Here is a 23,492-nt window from a genome sequence, read left to right on the forward strand (position 1 = left end):
CCCGGAGTTGAGTCACAATTGCAGAAACATCTGTTGTTGGTTTCCTTCTTCACGAACGCGGTGAAAGACTCGCGTTCGTGGTGAAGGAATTAGGCTAGGGGACCTTTGTTCTACGTATTCGCGAGAGGGAGGACGCGATCGCGATGTGTTTATGTACAAAGGGTCGCGATCGCGTAGTGGAAAGCTAGTTGGGGAGGGGTCAGGCTAGTACTTTTCGCGCTCGCGAAGAGCAGCTCGTGTTCGCGAAGGGTAGGACAGGATGGCCTAGGTTTTAATACATAGATTATGGGTAGATTTTAACATGTAAATTGTGGAAAATTATAGAATTCAGTTGAAAAACCTAGGTTTTGATAAAAATGGGATTAGACCATTAAAATGATTATGGAATTGAGTAGAAATTATATATTTGTGTTCGTGAAGGTATGGGTAAATTTTATTTACAAAAATTTCCGAAATCCGGGTACGTGGGTCCGGGGGTGAATTTTAGGAATATTTCAATTTGGGTTGGGTAATTACTCTAATAGTTAAATTATAAAACTTTGAGCGTATATTGATTAATTTATACAATATTTGGCTAGTTTCGGATTGCGTGACACCGATTTAAGGCTTTAGTGTGAATTGTAGACCGGGAAGAGGACTTGAAAACGAGGTAAGTCTCTTGTCTAACCTTTAAAAGAGAATCTTCCCCGTAGGTACTATAAATGATTGTTTGATAATATTTGTGGGTGCTATGTGCGCACGATGTGACGAGAGTCCGCATGTAGCTAAGAAAGAAATCATACTTATGTCCGTGTACTTTTAGGACTCTACCATGTATTACTTGTATATTTGCACCCAACTTGTTAGTTTAATTATTTAAATTATGTCTAAAATTGGATACATGATTTGTAAAGACTGAGCTTCCCCATTTTGAGTTTTGGCGAGTTACTTGACTGTTGGTGGAAATTATACCTTCCTTGAGTATTATTCTTATGTAGTGACGAGCTCGAAACATACACTTAAATTATACTCGCTGGTCAAAGATAGTATAGTATAATATCGTATCCACATGGATTAGAGTTAAATAGTATTTTCGTAGTTTCTATCTTGATTGTTATCCAGGAGAATCAACAATTGAGATTTATATGATTAATAACTAAAATTAACTAAGATTCTAAAGCTATTGACTAATGACAATCACAACAAGGAACAATCAAAGAAGTTATCAATGGGAAAAAATAGGGGTTGATAGGATAGATGCAAGATAATTATTTGGGATCTAACTCTAGATAATTCACTTCTAATGTTCAAGTGAGTCTCTCGAATTCACTCAATTATTAGTTCAAACGTTCAGCAAAAACCCCTCTCTCGATTAAGTTTTAACCTCACAAGATGGACCAATTTAAGCACGTGAAGATATTCAAGAATGCGTAGTGGATTGGTCTTTAGGAGAACCTCTCTCGATTATCCTTCTAACTAGATTTAATCAATGATTCAACTATCCTCTTCCGATTAGTAAGAAGAATTAATGAACTCAACCAACAATATAATGCAAAAATATCACAAGTTATGCCTCTCTTGATTACATGAACTAGTAAATATAGATGCAACAATTAAATCATCCAAAAAATACTTCAATACATAAAACTAGAGTTATAATCCACAAACAATCATCAATACACCAAATCCATCAAACCCTAAAGAGAACTACTCCATAGATATGGAGCAATTCATCATAAATATAATTAAAGTATAGGAAAACAAAAATTTGATCCAAACTCAGGTCTTGAGTGAGGAAGGAATGATAAAATCCTTGTGCTTTGTTCCTCCAACTCCTCTTTGGCTTCCTTAGGTCTAAAGTATGTCAAAAGTCAAGAAAATAATATGTTTCCATGTATTTATACCAAGTAGGGTCGGGCCCAAACAAAATCACCCTTTCCTAGCCGAAATAGGAAAACTTGCAAACTTAATGCTTTTCATGCGTCGCACTATGCTACGCCCAGTGCGTCGCATTAGTGTAATTTTCTCGGTCGTAAACTCTCTGAACTTAGCTTGTCTGACAGAATTTTGTACTGATGCTACGCACTATGCCATGCACTATGCCTAGCATTAGTGTATTTTTTTATTAGACCCAAACATTACAAGTCTCTGAACTTCTCAAATTTTTAACACACTGATGTGTCGCACAGTGCTGCGCATGGTATGTCACATTAGTGCATTTCCTCAGAGTGTTGCTTCTTCCTTGATTTTTGACGTCCAAAAGTGATCCTCGACCACCGAACATGATCCTGGCTTAATCCCTTAGGATTTTACTCAGACTTCAAAGCTCTAATTATTTGATTTAGCTCCACAACATCTACATAACTCGAAATCATTCCTACAAGGCATAAAGTACACAATAAGTACAAAATACTAGCAATTAAAGCTCAACACAGGTAAAGTGCAGTGAATTAGAGTGCAATAAGCGACTACAACACGTGATTATAGCCTACCATCAACACCCCACACTTAAACCATTGCTCGTCCTCGAGCAATCAAACTACACTTCATATAGACACGACCATTTTCAACAACTCTCATAACTCATCACGCCAAGAACATTTAAAACATATTAAGTACAACACCGTAACATCCTAACCTCAAAATTTGACTCAAAAGCACCATGCATTGTTTATAACCTACTCACTTACTCTAACATAGAGGTCAACGACATTACCTTTCCTTCATGAATCAAGTGCCCTCGCACAATAATAGGGAGTAGTTCCACACACAATAAAATTTAAGAATAATGAGGAATTCAAGATAGAAAGAATTCGCACACTCTCAGAAACAACATTCATATGCCGCAAAAGACGTACCATAGGCTTGCCCATAGTGTACTACTCTAATAATTGATCTCATTCAATCAAGGATCAAGTAGGTAATGTAGGTTGCGGGATAGGCAGGATACATTTAGATATAAGAGTGACTACACCTCCCTAAGCACTTTAATACATATACATTAACAATTCAAAACCCCACACTTATGTCAAACCATAACTCCACATTCATAATCAGTAAATATTAACTCCCTACTTCTTTAAGCACAATTACATCAAGAGTCACCACTATCAAAGAATATTTTGCACAATAATACAACATCCTTTTCTTTTTCTTTTTCTTTTTTAATTCAAGTGGCTCTTACTTTTTCAAAATAGTGCACCTTCTCCTATTTCAATAGTTCCACTCAAAAGCCAAACCAACACCCCACATTTTAAATTTTACAAAGTTCATAACAAATTCAAGTGCTCACGAGAGGTAAAAGGTTCAAATAGATGGTCAATTCAAACAAATGGGTAAGGCTTGTAATGTGGTTGCCAAGGAAACAGGATTACAGGCTCAAAGGGGTTAACTAAGATACATAACAATTAGGTGGGTAAAAGCATATAACTGGATCAACAAAGAAATGCATATATCATTTCCGAGACTGAATACAACTACTATTTCGATTTCCAAACACACGGGGCAAGTTTTAGAATCAAATACAATGCACCAAATACACAAAACGTCACACACATATGGCACATAACTCACTCAAGATTGGATTATCAAGACACTCTAGTCAAAAAAGTTAAGATCATACAATTTACGGTACTTATTATTACAAGAGTCAAAAACTAAGCCTTAGCATCACAACTAAAGCACTCGCTGTTCTCAAGGCATAATAAAGTCAAGAGATATTGTATTCCATTCAAATCATAGCACAAGTTTTCCTACTATTCTACAAAACAAAAACTAACTACGCTCGGTTCAATCAAAACCCTTGGAAAAGAACCGCGGCACAAAAAAAATTAAGTGGAAATTAATACACTACCTAACAACAAAAAAATCTTTTTATCTTTTTCTTTTGACTTTAATCCCTCAAGAAACTTGTCGAATGATATCCATCGTCGGGAAAAATTGAAAATTTTCAAATTTTTATGATTTTTTCCAGTCTCTAACTACTACAACTAACAAAAAGAAACACATATACAAAGATACATACAAATATCCCCCACCCCACACTTTAAGTTGTGTCATGTCCCCATGACACACAATTAAAAAGCATAAGGTAAAGGAAACTTCCATGAACATCTAGTCGGGGTCTGAGTCGAAGTCGGAATCCATTCCTCACCTTCGAACTAATGCGCACATCCATGCAGACAACTTTTTCTCAGTCGTTTTGGGGTACACCCTACACTTATCTTTCGCGCTCACTGCAGCCTTCTCTTTTGAGCCCTTCACTTTCCACTCAACACTCGCAGCTGATTTTTCTTTTTGCACCACCTTTTCTACATTCATATCAAAAGTCACAGTCTTCTCACCCACTCTAAGCATGAGTTTCCTCTTGTGTATATATAATATAGATCTACCCATCGCTAAGAATGGTCTTCCTAGGATGAGGGGGACCTCCTTGTTTTCCTCCATATACACCACTATAAAGTCTACAGAAAATATGAACTTATCCACCCGAACTAACACATCTTCCACTATCCCCTTGGGTATCATAGTCGTTTGGTCTGCCAGCTGCAAGGATATTGGTGCAGACCTTATCTCTTCGGTTTCTTTCTGTAGTTTCCTATAAATAGATAGAGGCATTAAATTAATTGAGGCACTAGAATCACATAAAGACCTATCAAAATTAATAGAGCCTAAAGAGCAAGGTATAGTAAAACTCCATGTATCTCCACACTTTTGTGGGAGTTTGTTTTGCAATATCGCGTTGCAATTCTCCGTGAGCTTCACCACCGAGGTCTCCTCTATTTTCTTCTTCTTTGTCAGGATCTCCTTCAAGAATTTGGCATAGGCATGCATTTGTGAGAGAACTTCTATGAATGGAAATTTTACATGAACCTGTTTCAGCACGTCCAGAAATCTCGCAAACTGCTTGTCCATCTTTTCTCTACATAGCTTTTGAGGGAAAGGTAAAGCAGGCATATGCTTGCTCTCTTCAGGTTCCTCTCTTCTCGAAGTTTCTTCCTTCTTTTTATTCTCAGTTTTCATCGGGGCCTTCTTCTTTTTATCAACATCATTTTTCAGTTGCTTCCCACTTTCTTTTTCAAGTATCACATCATCTTGGGTCGGGGTGGTATCTTTCAACAGTTGCCCACTTTTCAAGGTCATAACATTTACCGTTTCTTTGGGATTCTTTTCTGTATCAGCGGGGAGAGTACCTGGAACCCTCTCAGATAATATTGTTGCAATTTGTCCCACTTGTCTCTTCAAATTTCGCAAACTAGTGCCCAATTCTTTGATAGTTGCTCCATGAGCGTCCATCCTCTCATATATCTTGATGATAAAAGCCTTCATTAGATCCTCTAGACCAGGACGAATGGGCTGTTGAGGCTAAAATTGCTACCTCTGCTGATTTTGATATGCTGGAGCTCATTGTCCCTGCGGTCTAGAGTCATTTTGTTGCCAAGCATTAGCATTACCTCCAGGTGAACTCCATGAAAAATCGGGGTGCCTCTGACCCATTGCATTGAAATTGTAGTTTCCCACGGCATTTACTTCCCCAGTTCAGGCTTGACACTTATGAGTAGGGTGTCCTCTTCCACATATATCACAAGATACGTGAGGCTCACTTTGTATAGAGGCTAAGGTCAGCTTCCTTATCTTTTTGGCCTCAGTATCAAGTTGTACCTGCACAGATATGTTAGCATCAACCTGGTGAACACCAGTTGAGCCTTTTCTTTTCGCACTCTCGGAGGGCCATTGATTTGCATCTTCAGATAACTCATCAAGAATTGTAACTATCTCCTCTGCAGTCTTCTTCATCAACGGGCCTCTAGCCGCATTGCTCAATGTTCTACGTGAGGCCGGTGTCAATCTATTCCAAAAGTCCTGGAGTTGCATTCAGAGTTCAATTCCACTATGTTGACACTTTCGAACAATCTCCTTAAACCTCTCCCATGCTTCAAAAACCATTTCAGTATCTTTCTAGCAGAAGTTATGGATTTCTCGTCTAAACTTGCCCGTTTTAGCTTAGGAGAAATATTTATCAAAGAATTTTCTAATCATCTCCTCCTAAGTTCTAATTGATCCCATGGGCAAGCTTCGAAGTCACTGTTTTGCATCATTTTTAAGAGAAAAGGGGAATGCCCTTAAATACACTGCATCTTGTGGCACACCATCGTATTGAAAGGTGTTCATAATCTCCTTGAAGTCCATTAGATGTGTGTTTGGATCTTCGTTTGGCTTCCCTCTGAAGACACAACAATTCTTAAGGGTTTGAAGCAACCCTTGTTTCAACTCAAAATTGTTTGTTGCAATTAGGGGTGGTTTAACACTTGATAAACCTTGATTGTAGACCAGTCTAGCATAATCGCCAAGTGGTCTCCCAGGCCCGGGAGCTATATTTCTAAACTGATCTGCAGCCAAGGGTTGATTTTGACCAATTCTATGACCCATCTCTTCTTCGTAGATGATCTGTTCATCTCTAATAGCTACTTCCTCAGTATCCTGTGTAGCTTGTCTCTTCGTTAGGCTGCTTCTCTCACAGCCAAATCTACATTATCCTCACCGTTTCCAGCCATAAGTTCTTTGGTTGTGGATTGCTCAATCTTTTCTGATGTCTTGGTGAGATTTCTTTCCTTCCTCAGTAGTCGCAGTTGTTTTTAAATTCCTGGCTCGTATGGTAGCACTTCCTTCACAGAAGTTCGAGTCATGCACCAATCTCAACCTCTAACATGCGCACAGTCAAAGACCACCAATCGTAAAAAGAGAAATATAAAATTAAATAAAAAGAAAAAAATCCTGAATTAGCACTATAAACTATTTCAAACACTATTGATTGCTAATTCTCGGCAACGACGCCAAAATTTAATGAGCTCGAAACATACACTTAAATTATGCTCGCTAGTCAAAGATAGTATAGTATAATATCGTATCCACAGGGATTCGAGTTAAACAGTATTTTCATAGTTTCTAGCTTGATTGCTATCCAGGAGAATCAACAATTGAGATTTATATGATTAATAACTAAAATTAACTAAGAGTGTAAAGCTATTGACTAATGACAATCACAACAAGGAACAAGAAAAGAAGTTATCTGTCACGACCCAATTTCTCCTATAGGCCATGATGGCGCCCAACGTCGCCGCTAGGCAAGCCAACAGTGAACTAACCATGTGATTACTCCTTTTAATAAGTTTTCGAGTAATTAAATTCCATTTATTAAAAAAATTAAGGAGTGGAAAATTTAGTAAATAAAACAAAGGCAAGTGAGTGGAAATCATAGTGATATAAATACTCCAAAATCACAAAGTCTACTAGTATGTGTGCTAAGACCTGGTGTCACAAGTGTATGAGCAACTAGTAGAATATACAAAACTCTAACTACTGTCTGAAATAAAAATAGACAGAAAGTAAGTGCAAAAGAGAGACCCTATGTGCTGCAGGACGGCTCAGGAAGCAGCACACAACTAGACCTCAGGGTAACGGGGGTGCGCGCCGGTATTGTCACGACCCAATTTTATCTATAGGTCGTGATGGCACCCAACATCACCGCTAGGCAAGCCAACCAGTGAATTAAACATATATTTCCTCTTACAATATATTTTCGAGTAATTAAACTTTCCTTACTTGCAAGATTTAGGAAAATGAAAGGTTTAATAAATTTAAAACCAGAGTAATACTTTCAAACCACAATTCTACTAGCGTGTGTGCCAAGACCTAGTGTCACAAGTATATGAGCATCTAGTAGATTATACAAACTTTTAACCACTGCCTGAATATGAAATAGACAGAATACGAAATACAAAAGAGAGAGACTCTAGGGCTGCAGAACGACTCAGGAAGCAGCTCACCACTAGGCCTCGGGATATCGGGGGTACGCGCCGGAAGGACCACCTGATGCACTTGTCTCAGATCCTGCACAAAAAGTACAGTAAGTATAGCATGAGTACGTAAACAATGTGTACCCAGTAAGTATCAAGTCTATTATGGAAGAAGTAGTGACGAGAGGTCGACTTTGACATTCACTATGGGTCAATAATATAAAGATAAAGATATTTAAATAAACATGGTTTATGTGAATAACAATAATTTCCTTAACAAGTAGAAATAAATAATTCTTTCATACTTTTATAATTTCCAATAAATCGTTTATCTTCACAAGCTGCAATAAAATGTCAAAGCATCGTGTAATTGTTATTATTAAGCACGATTTATGCTGAGGTCGTACGGCCCGATCCATAGTGACGTGTACACTGCCAAAGGACGTGCGGCACGATCCATATATGCATCTATCTACTGCCGAGGCGTTTGGACCGCTCCACAAGAAGAGAAGGATATTTTAAGCATTTGACTTAAACATTATTAATGATTTATATCCAAGGTAATACAAATTTCTCTAACAAGTTCTAATATATTTTAGGCCTTTTTAATTTAACAAGTATAGTGCAAAATTCCAAATAGTTCGTGAATTGGGTCCTAATACTACCCAGAAAATAGCATAATTATAGTTACGCACGGACTCTCGTTACCTCGTACGTACGTAGCCCCCACAATTAGAAATAAATATTTATTTAAAATACCTATGGGGTAAATTCCCTCTTACAAGGTTAGACAAGAGACTTACCTCGTCTCAAAGTTCACTTCCCGATCACAATTCCGCGTTAAAGCCTCAATTGGTGCCGAAATCCGAAGTTAGCCAAATGTTATATAATTTAATCAATAAATACTCAAAATTTCATAATCTATCTATTAGAGTAATTACCCAACCCAAATTGGTAAAAATCTTAAAATTCACCCCGGGCCCACGTGCCTGAATTCTGAAAACTTTCGGAGGAAATCGTCACCCATAACCTCAAGAACTCAAATATAAAATTTTCATCCCATTCCATAACCATTTTCGTGGTTAAAATCTCGTTTTTATCAAAACCTAGGTTTTTCATTTAAACCCTTGATTTTCATAATTTATATGTTATAATCTACCCATAATCTATGTATTTAACTCACAATAGGTAGAATTAACTTACCCCCAAGTTGCTAGGTGAAAACCCCTCTCTAAAAGCTCCAAAATCGCCCAAGAATGGAGAAAATGGGCTCAAAAACGGCTGAGCCCCGACTTAAATGAAGGTTCTGCCTTCTGCGATTTCTGTATCTGCGGCTCAACAACCGCATCTGCGGAAAGGCCCTCGCAGATATAGTCCTTCCCCTAGCCGGCTCCTTCACTTCTGCGACCAACGGCTCGCTTCTGCGAGACCGCTTCTGCGGTGCGTGTGTCGCACATGCGACCTCCATCCGCTCTTGCGCAGCCTTCCTCGTACCTGCGCCTACGTAGGTGTGATCCATTTCCCTGCTTCTGTGATCACTGGCAGCCCCCTTCTTGGATGCTTCTGCAGCTCATGGCTCGCTTCTGCGAGCTCGCACCTGCGGCTGGCCAAGCGCAGGTGCGATTGCAGCAGAAGTTGGAAGCTTCAGCTACTGCTCCTAAGTCCAAACTTGGTCTGAGCCTCGTCCGATTAACTCTCGAGCCCCCCTGGGGCCCCGTCCGAACATACCAACACGTTTGAAATCATAAAACAGACTCGCTCGAACTCTCGGAATGCATAAAACAACATCAATACTAAGAATCATACCCCAAACCAAATTGATTCAACATAGAAATTTCAAATTCTTTAAACTTACTCCGAACACGCCGAAATATACTTAAACTACTCGGAATAACACCAAATTTTGTGCGCAAGTCTTAAATCACCATACGAAACTATTTCCAGGCCCGGAATTCCGAACAGACCTCAATTACTCCAAAACATATTCCAAACCAAATTTAAAGAACCTTAAAATCTTCAAATATCTAACTTTCACTATTAAGCGTTGAAATGCTCTCGGGTTGTCCAAACCATGATTTGAATATACGACCAAGTCCAAAATGATCATACGAACCTATTAGAACAGTCAAATCCCGATTACGGAGCCGTTTTCTCAAAATGTTGACCGAAATCAAACTTAGCCTTTTTAAAGCCAATTAAGGAACCGAGTATTTCGGTTTCAACCTGAACCCTTCCAAATCCCGAACTAACCATCCCCACAAGTCATAAAATAGTAAAAGTACATACGAGGAGTCTTATTAAGGGGAACGGGGTTCTAGATGGCAAAACGACTGGATGGGTCGTTACATGTATGACTGCCAGATGCACCTGCCTCAGATCCTGTACGGGTAGTGCAGAAGTGTAGCGTGAGTACATAAACAACATGTACCCAGTAAGTATCTAGTCTAACCTCGAAAAAGTAGTGACGAGGGTTTGACATCAACACTTACTATGGGCTAACAATAAAATACAGAAATTCTAAATAAGCGTAGATTATGTAAATAATGAATATAACTCAATAACAAGTAGTGAGTATTAATTATTTCAATAATAATAAATTCCAAGTCAATTTCTGTCATTAAAAAATTATAACCGCTCAAGACATAAAATAATATCAAATATAATTAAGCTCCAAGTATTATTCACGCACGATTATACCGAAGTCGTACGGCCCAATCCAGAATAATGTGTACACTGCCAAGGATTGAGCGACACGAACCATAGATGCATCTATTCTACTGCCGAGGCGTTTGTCCCGTTCCACAAAAAGAGAGGATACTTTATAAACATTCGGTTTAAATATATTACGAAGCTGATACACAAAGAAGCACAATTTCTATTAACGGTCAAGTATCTCGCCAAAACTCAAGTAAGTTGGAGTCGATTTTTTACAATTCCTCTATCAAGTTCCAATATAATTTAGGCACTTTAAATCGACAAATAAGGTGCAAACATTACAAGTATCTCATGATTCGGGTCCTAAGCTACCCGTACATAAACATAATTAGTAGTTACGTATGGAGTCTCGTCACCTCGTGCGTAGGTAGCCCCCACAATTAGGAGCAAATAGTAATTTAAATCACCTATGGGGTAAATTTTCTCTGACAAGGTTAGGCAAGAGACTTACCTTGTCTCAAATCTCGCTTTCGATCCAAAAATATGCTCTAAATCCTCAACTCGGTGCCAAACAACCCAAAACTAGTCAAATGTTGTATAAATTCATCAATACATGTTCAAAAGTTCATAATCTAACTATTAGAGTGATTACCCAATCCCAATTGGAAGATTCCTAAAATTCACCCACGGGGCCACGTGTCCGAATTCCAGAAATATTTAAAGATAATTGTTACCCATAACCTTATGAACTCAAATATATAATTTCCATCCCATCCCATAATCATTTTCGTGGTTAAATTCCATTTTTCTCAAAACCTAGGTTTGTTCATCTAAACCCATAATTTTCACAATTTTACATGTTATAATCTACCCATAATCTATGTATTTAACTTAAATTTGATAGAAATTACTTACCTCCAATAGCTAGGTAAAAAACCCCTCTCTAAGAAGCTCCAAAATCTCCCAAGAAGTGACAGAAATGAGTCAAAAATGGCCTATGTCCCGTATTAAATTAACCTCCCTGCCTCCAGCACTTCTGATTTTGCAGCTCCATGGCCGCATATGCGGCTCTGCTTCTGCGGACAAAGCCTCGCAGATGCGGCCCTTCCCGCTTCTGTGGGCAAAGTCTCGCATCTGCGAGCCCACTTTTGCGGCACGAGCGCCGCACCTGCGCACCAACCCGTTTCTGCGATCCCTTCCTCATATTTGGCCTTCCCAGATGCGGCCCCTCTCCTCGCTTCTGCGACCACAGGGAAGCCTACACGTCCTTGCTGCTTCTGCGGTCATTAGCTCACTTCTGTAAGCTCGCACATGCGACTAGCCCTCTGCAGGTGCGATTGCACCAAAACTCTGATGCTTCAGCTATTCTTACCAAGTCCAAATGAGTTTCGTGCCTCGTCCGAATGGCATCCAGGGGACCTCGCCCAAACATACCAACAAGTTTAAAATTATAAAATGGACCTGCTCGACCTCACAAAACATAGAAACAACACCAAAACTAAGAATCACACTCCAAACCAAATCGAATCAACTTATGAACTTCAAGTTATTCCAATTTGCTCCGAACGCGCCGAATCATACTTCAACTACTTGGAATGACACCAAATTTTGCATGTAAGTCGTAAATCACCTTATAGAGCTATTCTCAGACTCAGAATTCCAATCGGACCTCGAGAATACCAAAACCTACTCCAACCCAAATTTAAAGAACTTTAAAACCTTCAATAGACCAACTTTCAACTCTACGTGCCGAAACACTCCTAGGTCATCTAAAAACCCGATCCGAATGTACGCTCAAGTCCAAAATCATCATACAAACCTATTGGGACCGTCAAATTCCGATTCCAAGATCATTTACTAGAAATGTTGACCCAAGTGAAACTTAGCCCTTTAAAGCCAATATTAAGGAACTGAGTGTTCCGATTCCAACCCGAACCCTTCCAAAACCCGAACTAACCATCCCCTCAAGTCATAAAATAGTAAAAGCACATACAGGGAGTCTTATTTAGGGGAACAAGGATCTAGAAAGAAAAATGACCGGTCGGGTCATTACATTCTCCACCTCTTAAACAAACGTTCATCCTCGAACGGGTCTAGGATCATACCTGGGGTGCTGAATAGGTGTGGATATCTGCTTCGCATGTCCTCTTCGGCCTCCCAAGTCACCTCCTCGACTGGTTGTCCCCTCCACTAAATGTTTACCGAAGAAATCTTCTTGGACCTCAGCTGGCGAACTTGTCTGTCTATAATGGCAGTTGGCTCATCCTCATAACCCAGGCTCTCATCTAGCTAAACCATGCTGAAGTTTAACACATGCGACCTATCGGCATGATACCTCCAAAGCATAGACACGTGGAAAATCGGATGAACTACTGATAGACTAGGAGGCAAAGCAAGCTCATAAGCAACCTCCACAACTCATCTCAACACCTCAAATGGACTATAAACCTTGGGCTAAACTTGCCCTTCTTTCCAAAACTCATGATTCCCTTCATTGGCGAGACCTTCAAGAGAACCTTCTCGCCTACCATAAATGATAAATCATGTGCCTTATGATCCGTGTAACTCTTTTGTCTGGACTGTGTTGTGCGAAGTCGCTCCTGAATCAACTTTACCTTTTCCCAGGCATCTTTCACTAAATCAGTACCATATAACTTAGCCTCGCCGGGCTCAAACCATCTAATGGGCGAACGACATCGCTGACCATATAAAGCCTCAAATGGAGCTATCTCAATGTTAGACTGATGACTGTTGTTGTAAGCAAACTCGGCCAAAGGCAAGAATCGATCCCACTGCCCTTCGATGTCAATCACACATGCTCTGAGCATATCCTCCAAGATCTGAACTGTCCGCTCCGACTGCCCGTCGGTCTGCAGATGAAAGGTTGTGCTGAGCTCTACCCGGGTCCCCAACTCACTTTGTACTGCCCTCTAGAAATGTGAAGTAAACTGAGGGCCTCTATCTAATATAATAGAGACAGGCACACCATGCAACCGAACAATCTCCTGAATGTAAATCTGGGCCAACCTCTCTAAAGAATACGTGGTCATAATCGGAATGAAGTGCACCGACTTGGTCAACCTATCGACAATGACCCAAACTGCATCAAACATCCACAAGGTCTGCGGCAACCCAACTACGAAATCCATAGTAATGCGCTCCCATTTCTACTCAGGTATAACCATCAGCTGAAGTAGGCCTCCTGGCCTATGATGCCCGTACATAACCTGTTGCCAATTAAGGCACCTCGCTACATACTCAACTATGTCCTTCTTCATCTGCTGCCACCAATAGTGTTGCCTCAGGTTGCGATACATCTTTGTAGCACTTAGATGAATAGAATACTGAGAACTGTATGCCTCCTCTAGAATTGTTTCCCTCAATCCATCAACATTAGGTACACATAGGCAACCCTGGAGTTGTAGAACACCATCCGAACTGATAGTGACCTCCTTGGTACCACCCTACAGTACCGTCTACCTAAGAACCAACAAGTGTGGATCATCAAACTGACGAGCCTTGATCTTCTCGAATAATGAAGACTGAGCGACGACGGATGCAAGAACTCGGCTAGGCTCTGAAATATCCAACCTCACAAGTATGTTAACCAAGGACTGAATGTCCAAAGATAATGGCCCCTCCTCTGCTGAAATGAATGCCAAACTACCCATACTCTACACCTTTTTGCTCAAGGCATCCACAAGTACATTCGCCTTGCCCGGATGATAAAGGATGGTAATATCATAATCCTTTAGTAACTCAAGCCACCTGCGCTGCCTCAAGTTGAGATCTCTCTGCTTGAACAAATGCTGCAAGCTGCGATGATCGGTGTAAACCTCCCAAGACACCCTATAAATATAATGTCTCTAGATCTTAAGAGTATGAACAATCGCGGCCAACTCCAAATCGTGTACAGGGTAATTCTTCTCTTGAGGATTCAGCTGTCATGAAGCATATGCAATAACTCGCCCCTCGTGCATCAATACACAACCCAAACCAACGCGTGAAGTGTCACAATACACAGTATACATCCCTGAACCGGAAGGCAACACTAACACCAGTGCTGAAGTCAATGCGGTCTTGAGCTTCTAAAAGCTCACCTCACAATCATCGGACCATCGGAGCTGAGCACCCTTCTGGGTCAATCTAGTCAAAGGTGATGCTATAGATGAGAAGCCCTCCACAAACCAATGGTAATAACCTGCTAACCCCAAGAAGCTCTTGAACTCGGTCGTTGGGGTAGGATGGGGCCAACTCTAAACTACCTCGATCTTTTTAGGATCTACCTTAATACCCTCGCATGATACAACATGTCCCAAGAATGCCACAGAATCTAACCAGAACTCACACTTGGAGAACTTAGCATATAGCTTATGTTCCCGCAAGGTCTGAAGCACCAATCTCAAATGTTGCTCGTGCTCCTCCATGCTACGCGAGTAGATAAAAATGCCATCAATGAAGACAATGACAAATGAATCAATATATGGCCTGAACACCCGATTCATCAAATCCATAAATGCCATCGGGGCGTTAGTCAAACCGAAGGACATCACTAGAAACTCATAATGGCCATATCTAGTCTAGAAAGCCATCTTCGGAACGTCCAAATCCCAAATCTTCAACTGATGGTACCCTGATCTCAAGTCGATCTTAGACAACACCATATCACCCTGCAACTGGTCAAATAAATCATCAATACGCGATAACGAGTACTTGTTCTTAATGGTAACTTTGTTCAACTGGCGGTAATCAATGCACATCTGCATAGTCCCATCTTTCTTCTTCACAAATAACATCGGTGCACCCCAAGGCGATATATTTGGTCTGACGAACCTCTTTTCTAGCAACTCCTTAAGTTGTTCCTTCAACTCCTTTAACTCTTTTGGCGCCATGCGGTACGGTGAAATAGAGATAGGTTGTGTACCTGGAGCCAAGTCGATATAGAAATCGATATCACAATGTGGTGGCATTCCTAGAAGATCAGAAGGAAACACATCAAAAAACTCTCGGACCATGGGCACTGAATCAATCATCGGTGTCTCTGTAGTAGTATCTCGAACATAAGCTAGATAAGCCAAGGAACCCTTCTCGACCATATGTCAAGCCTTCAGAAAAGAGATAACTCGGCTAGATGTAGTGACAGACAAACCTTTCCACTCCAATCTAGGAAGCTCTAGCATCGCCAAGGTAACAGTCTTGGCATGGCAATCAAGGATGGAGTGATATGGGGACAACCAATCCATGCCCAGGATGACCTCAAAGTCGGTCATATCAAGCAACAGAAGATCCGCTCTAGTCTCATAACCATAGAAAGTCATGATACAGGACCGATATACTCGATCCACATCAACAGAATCGCGCACTAGCGTGGACACATAAACAGGAGTACCCAGGGACTCACGAGGAACACCAAAGAAATGAGCAAACAGAGATGAAACATATGAATATGTGGACCCTAGATCAAATAGTACTGAAGCATCCCTACAGCGCACAAAAATAATACATGTGATCACGGTATCTGAGGCCACTACATCTGGTTTGGCCGGAAAAGCATAGAACCTAGCTGGAGTGCCACCTAACTGGCCACCACCTCTAGGATGGCCCCTGCCCGCTTGCCCTCCACCTCTGGGCGACCGGACAACTGGTGTGGCAGCTGGTGCTATAATCATAGGTTGTTGACCTTGTTGCAATGCCTTGCCCGGAAGCCTAGGGCAGAACCTCAGCACATAACTAAGATCCCCCTACTCGAAACAACCTCTCGGTACCGTGGACTACTGACCTCAAGTCTTACCTTGATGGCCTGAATACCCACTGGAGGAACCCTGAATAGCTGGTGGGTGGTAGGAACTCTCCGGCATGGCGCTGAAATAAGATTGCACTAGAGCACCCCAAGAAGGCGGTGGTGCTGGATAGGTGACCCCGCTAGATTGACCCCTCACGAACTAACCCCTGCCCCCAGCCGGGGCACCACTATACTCTCCAGAATATTGAAACTGCATATCCCTCCTTGCCTGCTCTCGTCTCCGTTGATGGACACCCTCGATCCTCTGAGCTATCTCCACAACTAGCCCATAAGAAGTCCTCATCTCAACCTCTCGGGCCATAGTGGTCTGAATACCAGAGTGCAAACCTGCAACAAACCTCCACACTCTCTCTGCATCAGTAGGAAGTATCATAAGTGCATGGCGAGAAAACTTAGAGAATCTTACCTCATAGTCAGTCACCGATATCTGATTCTGCAGGAGCTGCTCGAACTTAAACCATAACTCTTCTCTCTGAGAGGGTGGAATATATCTGTCCAAGAAGAGGCGTGTGAATTGATCCCAAGTCATGGGAGGAGAACCTGCTGGTCTGCCAAGAAGGTAGGACTGCCACCATCTACGGGCCCTGCCCTCCAGCTGAAAGGTGGTAAAGTCCACCCTGTGGGACTCCAATATCCTCATGTTGTGCAGTTTGTCCCTGCACCAATCATTAAAGTCCTGTGGGTCCTCATGTCGTTCACCCCCAAAGGCAGGAGGATGTATCATGGTCCATCTGTCTAATAGCTTCTGTTGATCGCCGGTCGTAGCTGGTCTAGGCTCAGGTACAGCTACTGTAACTGGCTGAGCTCCACCTACGGGTAGTGCGTACGGGGTCTGATATACGGCAGCTGCATGTACTAGAGCCTGAGCAGTTGGGGTCTGTGCTGCCCCTCCCGCCTGAGATGTGGTTGGGTCCACTGGAAATAAACCAGCCTAAGTCATAGAATCCATGAACCGCAACATACGGCCCATGACCTCCTGGAATCCCGGTGCGGACATGAAATCCACTGGGACTGGCTCTGTTGTAGGCAACTCTCCTTGCTCCTCAATAATATGATCCTCTACTGGATCCACCGGTGGCACAACTGGGGCAACTTTGGGATGTCATCGTCCTCTACCACGGGCTGGAGCCCTCCCTCGGTCTCTAGCAGCTGGGGGAGCAGCTCCTCCATGATCAGGTAACTCCGTCGCGCGCGTTCTTACCATCTGTTAGAGAATAAGAGAAAGATACTTAGAACAACATCAGTTGCACTATAGGAGATGAAGAAAGAGTAGTTTCCTAACACCATATAGCCTCTCGAAGATAAGCATGGACGTCTACGCACCGATCCACAAGACTCTATTAGGCATTCTCATAACTTGTGAGACCAACATGAACCTAGTGCTCTAATACCATGTTATCACGACCCAATTTCTCCTATAGGCCGTGATGGCGCCGAACATCGCCGCTAGGCAAGTCAACAGTGAACTAACCATGTGATTGCTCCTTTTAATAAGTTTTCGAGTAATTAAATTCCATTTATTAAAACAATTAAGGAGTAGAAAATTTAGTAAATAAAACAAAGGCAACTGAGTGGCAATCATAGTGATATAAATACTCCTAAACCACAAAGTCTACTAGTATGTGTGCCAAGACTTAGTGTCACAAGTGTATGAGCAACTTGTAGAATATGCAAAACTCTAACTACTGTCTGAAATAAAAATAGACAGAAATTAAGTGCAAAAGAGAGACTCTAGGTGTTGCAGGACGGCTCAGGAAGCAGCTCACAACTTGGCCTCAGGGTAACGGGGGTGCGTGCCTGTATGACTGCCAGATGCACTTGCCTCAGATCCTGCACGGGTAGTGCAGAAGTATAGCGTGAGTACATAAATAACATTTACCTAGTAAGTATCTAGTCTAACCTCGAAGAAGTAGTGACGAGAGGTCGACATCGATACTCACTATGGGATAATAATAAAATACAGAAATTCTAAATAAGCGTGATTATGTAAATAATGAATATAACTCAATAACAAGCAGTGAGCATTAATTCTTTCACTAATAATAAATTCCAAGTCAATTTCTATCATTAAATAATTATAACCGCTCAAGCCATAAAATAATATCAAATATAATTAAGCTCCGAGTATTATTCACGCACGATTATGCTGAGGTCATATGGCTCGATCCAGAATAATGTATGCACTGCCTAGGATTGAGCGGCACGAACCATAGATGCATCTATTCTACTGTCGATGCATTCGGCCCATTCCACAAGAAGAGAGGATACTTTATAAACATTCGATTTAAATCTATTACAAAGCTATACACTAAGAAGCACAATTTCTATTAACGGTCAAGTATCCCGCCAAAACTCAAGTAAGTGGGAGTCGGTCTTTTACAATTCTTCTATCAAGTTCCAATATAATTTAGGCACTTTAAATCGACAAATAGGGTGCAAACATTACAAGTATCTCATGATTCGGGTCCTAAGCTACCAGGACATAAAAATAATTAGTAGCTATGCACGAACTCTCGTCACCTCGTGCGTAGGTAGCCCCCACAATTAGGAGTAAATAGTAATCTAATCACCTATGGGGTAAATTCCCTCTTACAAGGTTAGACAAGAGACTTACCTTGTCTCAAAGCTCGCGTCCGATCCACAAATATGCTCTAAATCCTCAACTCGGTGCCAAACAACCCGAAACTAGTCAAATGTTGTATAATTTAATCAATACATGTTCAAAAGTTCATAATCTAACTATTAGAGTGATTACCCAACCCCAATTGGAAGATTCCTAAAATTTACCCCCTGGCCCACGTGCTTGGATTCCAGAAATATTCGAAGATAATTGTTATCCATAACCTTACGAACTAAAATATATAATTTTCATCCCATCCCATAATCATTTTCATGGTTAAATTCCATTTTTTCTCAAAACCTAGGTTTGTTCATCTACACCCATATTTTCACAATTTAGATGTTAAAATCTACCCATAATCTATGTATTTAACTTACATTGGATAGAAACTACTTACTTCCAATAGCTAGGTAAAAACCCCTCTCTAAGAAGCTCCAAAATCGCCCAAGAAGTGAAAGAAATGAGTCAAAAATGGCCTAAGTCTCATATTAAATTAACCTCCCTGCCTCCAACACTTCTGCTTCTGTGGCTCCATGGCTGCATTTGCGGCTCCACTTCTGCGGACAAAGCCTCGCAAATGAGGATCATGCCCAAGTTTGCCCTTCCCACTTCTGCGGGCAAAGTCTCGCTTCTACGAGCCTGCTTTTGCGGCACGAGCGTCTCACCTGCGCACCAGCCCGCTTCTGTGATCCCTTCCTTGCATCTGAGCCTTTGCAGATGCGACCTTCTCCTCGCTTCTGTGGTCATTGGCTTGCTTGTGCTAGCTTGCACCTGTGGCTAGCCATCCGCAGGTGTGATTTTAACAGAACTCTGATGCTTTAACTATTCTTTCCAAGTCCAAATGATTTTCGTACCTCGTCCGAATGGCATCTGGGGCCCTCGGGGCCCCGCCCAAACATACCAACAAGTTCGAAATAATAAAACATACCTGCTTGACCTCACGAAACATGAAAAATAACACCAAAACTAAGAATCATACTCCAAACCAAATCGAATCAACTTATGAACTTCAAGTTCTTCCAATTTGCTCCGAACGCGTCGAATCATACTTAAACTACTCGGAATGATACCAAATTTTGTGTGCAAGTCTTAAATCACCTTACGAAGCTATTCCCATACTCGTAATTCCAAACGGAATTCGATAACACCAAAACCTACTCCAACCAAAATTTAAAGAACTTTAAAACCTTCAATAGACCAACTTTCAACTCTAGGTGCCAAAACGCTCCCGGGTCATCCAAAAACCTGATCCCGACGTACGCCCAAGTCCAAAATCATCATACAAACCTATTGGGACCGTCAAATCTCAATTCCGATGTCATTTACTAGAAATGTTGACCCAAGTCAAACTTAGCCCTTTAAAGCCAATATTAAGGAACTCAGTGTTCCGATTCCAACCCGAATCCTTCCAAAACCCGAACAAACCATCTCCAAAAGTCATAAAAAATTAAAATAACATACTGGAGTCTTATTTAGGGGAACAAGGAGTCTTATTTAGGGGAACGGGGATCTATATAGCAAAACGACCGGTCGGGTCATTACATTATCAATGGGAGAAAATAGGGGTTGATAGGATTGATGCAACATAATTGTTTGGGATCTAACTCTAGATAATTTACTTCTAATGTTCAAGTGAGTCTCTCGAATTCACTCAATTATTAGTTCCAATGTTCATCAAAAACTTCTCTCTCAATTAAGTCTTAACCTCACAAGATGAACCAATATAAGAACATGAAGATATGCAAGAATGCATAGTGGATTGGTCTTTAGGAGAACTTCTCTCGATTATCCTCCTAATTAGGCTTAATCAATGATTCAACTAGCTTCTTTCGATTACTAAGAAGAATTAATGAACTCGACCAATAATATAATGCAAAGTTATGGCTCTCTCGATTACATGAACTAGTGAAGATAGATGCAACAATTAAATCATCCAAAAAATACTTTAATACATAAAACTAGAGTTATAATCCACAAACAATCATCAATACACCAAATCCATTAAACCCTAAAGAGAACACTCCATAGATATGGAGCAATTCATCACAAATATAATTAAAGTATAGGAAAACATAAATTCGATTCAAACTCGGGTCTTGAATGAGGAAGGAAATGAAATCCTTGTGCTTTTGCTCCTCCAACTCCTCCTTCGGTCGAATATGTGTCAAAAGTCCAGAAAATAATATTTTTTTCATTTATACCAAGTAGGATTGGGCCCAAATGAAATCACCCTTTCCTAGCCGAAATAGGAAAAGTTGCAAACTTAATGCTTTTCATGCGTCGCACTATGCTACGCCCAGTGCAGCGCATTATTGCAATTTTCTCGGTCGTAAACTCTATCAACTTAGCATGTCTGAAAGAATTTTGTACTGATGTTACGCACTATGCCTAGCATTAGTGTATTTTTCTATTAGACCCAAAAATTACAAGTCTCTGAACTTCTCAAATTTCTGACGCACATTTGCACTGATGCGTCGCACAGTGCTACGCATGGTGTGCCGCATTAGTGCATTTACTCAGAGTGTTGCTTCTTCCTTGATTTTTGACGTCGAGAAGTGATCCTTGATCCTCGAACATGATCACGACTTAATCCCTTGGGATTTTACTCAGACTTCAAAGCTCCAATTATTTGATTTAGCTCCACAACATCTACATAACTCGGAATCATTCCTACAAGGCATAAAACACACAATAAGTATAAAATGCTAGCAATTAAAGCTCAACACTGGTAAAGTGCAGTGAATTAGAGTGTAATAAGCGACTAAAACATGTAATTATAGCCTACCATCATGTAGTAGCCGTTAATCGAAGTTCGTAGAGTATCATCTCTTCCTGTGGATCGGGTCGAACGTCTCGGCAGTATAAATAGATGCATCTATGGTTCGCATTGGTTGACCCCCGACAGTGTACATACTATTCTGGATTGGGCCATACGACCACGGCATAAATTGTGCGTGATATTGCTCTGAGTCCGATTATACTTAATATTTCTTCCATCAGTTGAGAAATTACAATTACTTGATGGCTCTTATTTGTTGAAATTAGAATGTGATAGTTGGAGATTTTTAATTAATATTTAGTTAAAAACCACTTACTTATTGTTCACTATTTCGTTATTACTGATGTATTCCATGCCTATGTATAATTTTTGTACATTATTTATTGACCCTTAGTAAGTGTCAATGTCGACTCCTCGTCACTACTTCTTCGAGGTTAGACTAGATACGTACTGGGTACATGTTGTTTATGTACTCATGCAATACTTCTGCACTAATCATGCAGGATCTAAGGAATGGGCATTTGGCGGCCATACATGCGCGTACCCTTACTAGCCGGAGACTTAGTGGTGAGCTGTTCTCTATGCCCGTTCTGCAGCGCCCGGAGTCTCTTCTTGTTGCATTTAATTTTCTATCTACAGACAATAGTATAGGAGGTTTTGTATATTCTACTAGTTTGCTCGTGCACTTGTGACACCAGGTTTTGAGGAGATTGTAGTAGATATTTTATGGTTTTCATTATTAAATTCACTACTTCACCCTTTCGTTTATTTTATACTTTACATTACTACAATCACTTATCAATCGTTCTCTTATTAAATAAAATCAATGACTTTAAAAATATTAAAATGAACAATTATATAGATAGTTCACTGTTTGCTTTCCTAGCGACAATGTTGGGCGCTATTACGGCCTATAGTAGGAATTGGGTCGTGAAAACTTGGTATCAGAGCTCTAGGTTCACATTGACGAGCTCGAAAGACATACTTAAATTATGCTTGGTAGTCAAAGATATTATAGTATAATATTGTATCCACAGGGATTGGAGTTAAACAGTATTTTTGTAGTTTCTAGCTTGATTGCTATCCATGAGAATTAACAATTGAGAAATATATGATTAATAACTAAAATTAACTAAGAATCTAAAGCTATTGACTAATGACTATCGCAACAAAAGTAACCAAGGAAGCTATCAGTGGGAGAAAATAGGTGTTGATAGGATAGGTGCAAGATAATAGTTTGGGATCTAACTCTAGGTAATTCACTTCTAATGTTTAAGTGAGTCTCTCGAATTCACTCAATTATTAGTTCAAACGTTCATCAAAAACTCCTTTCTCGATTAAGTCTTAACCTCACAAGATGAACCAATTTAAGCACGTGAAGATATGCAAGAATGTGTAGTGATTGGTTTTTAGGAGAACCTCTCTCGATTATTCTCCTAACTAGGTTTAATCAATGATTCAAGTAGCCTCTTTCGATTACTAAGAAGAATAAATGAACTCAACCAACAATATAATGTAAAGATATCACAAGTTATGCCTCTCTCGATTACATGAACTAGTGAGTATAAATGCAACAATTAAATCATCCAAAAATGCTTCAATACAAAAGGCTAGAGTTATAATCCACAAACAATCATCAATACACCAAATCCATCAAACCCTAAAGAGAACTACTCCATAGATATGGAGCAATTCATCCCAAATATAATTAAAAGATAGGAAAACATAAATTCAATCCAAACTCGTGTCTTGAGTGAGGAAGGAATAATGAAATCCTTGTGCTCGTATTCTTCCAACTCCTCCTTAGCCTCCTTCGTTCGAATATGTGTCAAAAGTCCAAAAAATAATATTTTTCTATGT

The 23,492-nt window shown here is 40.4% G+C and overlaps 1 non-coding gene across 1 annotated transcript; it reads left to right on the forward strand.

The window, feature by feature from the left end:
- Positions 1 to 5,863: 5,863 nt before the first annotated feature.
- LOC142169300 (small nucleolar RNA R71) lies at positions 5,864 to 5,970 on the forward strand. The gene has a single exon (XR_012699008.1). It is a non-coding gene; the product is annotated as a small nucleolar RNA R71 (small nucleolar RNA).
- Positions 5,971 to 23,492: the final 17,522 nt, after the last annotated feature.

Source organism: Nicotiana tabacum, chromosome 14, assembly GCF_000715075.1.
Source record: "Nicotiana tabacum cultivar K326 chromosome 14, ASM71507v2, whole genome shotgun sequence".
NCBI lineage: Eukaryota > Viridiplantae > Streptophyta > Magnoliopsida > Solanales > Solanaceae > Nicotiana > Nicotiana tabacum.